The 3537-nt window shown below is 39.5% G+C and overlaps 1 long non-coding RNA gene across 1 annotated transcript; it reads left to right on the top strand.

Annotated features, from left to right (window-relative positions):
• Positions 1–1090: 1090 nt before the first annotated feature.
• On the top strand, positions 1091–3316 carry LOC108448513. Its single transcript, XR_001864406.1, has 2 exons — positions 1091–1233; positions 2009–3316. It is a non-coding gene; the product is annotated as an uncharacterized LOC108448513 (long non-coding RNA).
• The last annotated feature ends 221 nt before the right edge of the window (positions 3317–3537 follow it).

The following is a 3537-nucleotide window of genomic DNA, read 5'->3' as shown; positions in this document are numbered from 1 at the left end:
AAAGTGGTTAAACTGCAAAAATGATATTTAGTACCCAAATGAAATACCCAACTACAATGACAAATAAGTAACTCAGATAAAAGATTTATTTTCTCTGTATGAATGCAAAGTTTAATATTTTAGAAGCCATAGGGCCAAGTTTTGCCTCACGATTCACCTGCTGTGCTTTCCAGAGAGGGTGGGAGCTACCAAAAAGTGTGAAAGAGGGTTTATGCTGTATAACAGATGACAATTATCTTGTAAGCTCAAACTCTCGCAGCTTATGCTTTCGCTCTGAAGTTCCTTGAGACAGTTATTTGATTTATGAAGGCCCAGTTGGTAACTGGGAAACATGTACGTGTAAAGAAGCCACAGAAGCCAGCAGCAGCCAAACACAGGCGTCTGAAGGCAGAATTTTGTTTAGGAAGTAAAACTCCAAATAATACAATAATACTCCTGCACCCTCTCCCACAATGTCCCAGCATGCCCCTGCTGCTCTGTCCCGAACTGCAGTTCAGGATGTGGTGGAACCACTGGAAGGGAGGAAAATCAGTCCACAACTGTTTCTGCAGGGTTTCACTAGGAGGAGCCATACGATACATAATGAATGTGCAGAGCTGTTTGCAATTAGTATACATCTGAACTGCTCCCAGAGCAGCATTTTTGCTACTGCCATTTATCTTTTTAATAAAGACTTTTCAAATAGATCAGAAGGTAAAATTGACACAAATTACTGTGATCCTTTGGTTTTTCAGTATGCTATTTTTATAGACTTAGTTCTGCCACCAAGAGGACAGTAACTCTAATTACCACATCACATACACACCTTATGTAGGACTGTAATGTTTTGTGAAATGTTTCTGTATCTTCCTCTATATTTTGTACAACTTTGAGCACAACTGGGCATGATCCTACCTGATGCTTCACCTGCAGTAGAAGCGATTATCAATAATAACTTTATGGGGAGTCAGGAGTGGGAGGGTGACTTATCACTTGAGTTCCACAGTTCATCCCCAGGGAAAGCACAGATGTAAATTTAAGGTACTGAAAATGGCACAGACCAACCCTGCTCCAGGTTGGAAAACACAGGGAGAGAAGGGTGAGTAATGAGGGGGACTGCTTTTGGAAGGGCTTTTACCTTACTGTTACCACCATGTTCCTTCAGGAAGCCCAGAAGTCCACGTGGACATGTCCTTAGAGAAGACAGCCTCAGCTCAGCCTCTTGTTTTACCTCTTGGACTGCTGTCCCTCGAGGTGAGTAATGCTGCATGTCTCCTTCTAGGTGCAGGGGTAAAGGTCCATAATTCCTTCCCACTTCTAATTAGAATTTTTTCCTCAGGCAACACTAATCACTTTTCCCAGCCAGTAAACTCCTGAGGGCTCATGGTAGATGGGTGGCAGTACCATATGCCAGAAGTACAGCTGTCAGTATCTCTAACCTGGTAAGGCACACATCTTCCAATGTCTGAGAACCTCAAGGCATCTGCTATACCATTCAGAGAGTGGAGGGAAAATCTGCTGTTGTAGTGATTCACAGTGATGCTTAAGGGACATTTACTTCTGTGAGCTAGAACTGTGTGGGTAGCTGATCCTAGGCAGGACCAAGAGATATCAGCATCAGGAGCCCTTGCTGGGTCACCTTCACCAGCCATAAGGGACTTGAAAAGTCCAGTGAATTTTCCACCAGTGTTGTTCTGCATTTTTTCTGTTATAGGAACCACAGCTGAACTGTTCAAAATCCCTGAAGTGTTTACTGTGTGAGGGGTCCAAACTACACTAATAAAGATGTAAGAGAACAGAAAACAAATATCCCATTTGCACATTTCCAATGTACACAAAGGCATAAAGTTTCTTGCACAATTAGAAAAAGTCACATATGTGATTCTCTGAGTATTTTTTTAAGGAAATAAATTGCATTTATTTCAAAACTAGCATTTAAACATTCTCCTTACAGTGTGTTCCTTGCAAATTCAGGCTGGGGGCTTAGATGTCTTCCTGCTCAAACCTACTATATTAATTCTGGTTTCAGACAGACTCCATTGAGATCTCTGTGAAATGACTGATGTGACTGACCAGTATCAAACAAGCTGTTCCAAGAATATCAGCAAGGCTCTAGAATATGTCATGTGGACTGGAGACTTTCCTGACAAGGTTTTACCCAGTGATGGAAAATATATTTGTGTTATTAGTTTAGCACAAGTGTCTTCTATAATGCTAAGGTTTGCTTTCAAATAAAACATAAATTGCACATCTGGTTGGAAGAAATAAATGCAATAGTGCTTCAAAGACTGTCTGTCAGGCTTAAAAAGCAAAGAGATGAGGATTTATTGGTGTTTTTATTATTAACATAAAAGCCTTGGGATCTCAAAATAGACCAGGGTTATAGGTAAATATGGGTTCTATTTTCTTCTTTGTTCACCTTAACATACTATTAACATCAAGCTAAAAAAGGATCATCTGAATGCTAATATGTTTACTGTGTGCACATGGATGTTAGCTTAATCAATACACAGGGGTAAAAGACCGTAGAGAAAAGTGTGCACTACTGGTATATTCATCATCCTAAACATTTCAGACAGTATCTTCGCTCTGGAGATACTATTTGCTTCAGGACTGCCAGTGTTGTACTTTCCCAGTCTTTCAAGACCTTTGAGAAGCAGCAGTGGGCTCCTTCTGTGCAAAGGCTTAGAATGGACATCTCTTTGCAAATGAACAAGCAATGAAAGATGTGGGATTTTCTAAAATAGATTACTTATAAAAGTATAATTTGAGGGAGCTGGGGTAAAAATGACATCTCCAAATTAGCAAATGTTGGGTGGCTTGAAGACAGACACATAAGATCTCCTGCCTGAGCTGCTGGCAACTTCAACCTCCTTTCCAGAAGAAAATTATCCTATGCAATAGTCCTTAGAGCCTTGCATGAGTCACTCAGAGGTGTTGGAGGGGGCTGTACAAATCCTGGTCCCCACTTTCTCCTAAAAATTGTGTGCAAGAGGTTCAATTTTGCTGTGTCAGGACTGGGTTGAATCTTACATGGGATTTAAATTAAATCTGTGGGAACCACTTTACTGATTTTATAACAAAATCTGACCTATGTGTTAAAGTGAGGACATTGTTTTGCTGGATTATTTCTTAATTACTAAATGAAGAAATATTAAGTAAAAATTTAATGACTCATAAAATATTTCCAAATGACATGTACTATAAAGTCCATTCACATCTACCACACTGGTGTTTAGCTCACTTTCCATTATTCCTGAGGCTATTAATGTCAGTAATTACAGGAGGTAACATGTCTAATATTGAGTGTATTGTGGAATAAAGCAATGTTGAGCTCCTAGAGTGTGTTTTATATTAAGTACAAAAAGCTTCTGATACAGTTAATGTAACTATAAATCTTAACTCAAATGCTTATATGTCTCGTTTATGACCTGAATAAACTCTGAGGCAGAAGCAGGGCAGCTGAATAGCCGTTCGCTGCCAAACCGCATATTCAGTGGAATATGCACTTACAATATCCTTTTCATATTGAATAATAACAAAAAGACAGAAAACAGG

This window comes from Corvus brachyrhynchos, unplaced genomic scaffold (genome assembly GCF_000691975.1).
Source record: "Corvus brachyrhynchos isolate BGI_N302 unplaced genomic scaffold, ASM69197v1 scaffold115, whole genome shotgun sequence".
Taxonomy (NCBI): domain Eukaryota; kingdom Metazoa; phylum Chordata; class Aves; order Passeriformes; family Corvidae; genus Corvus; species Corvus brachyrhynchos.
This window is presented reverse-complemented; position numbering and strand designations above follow the sequence as displayed.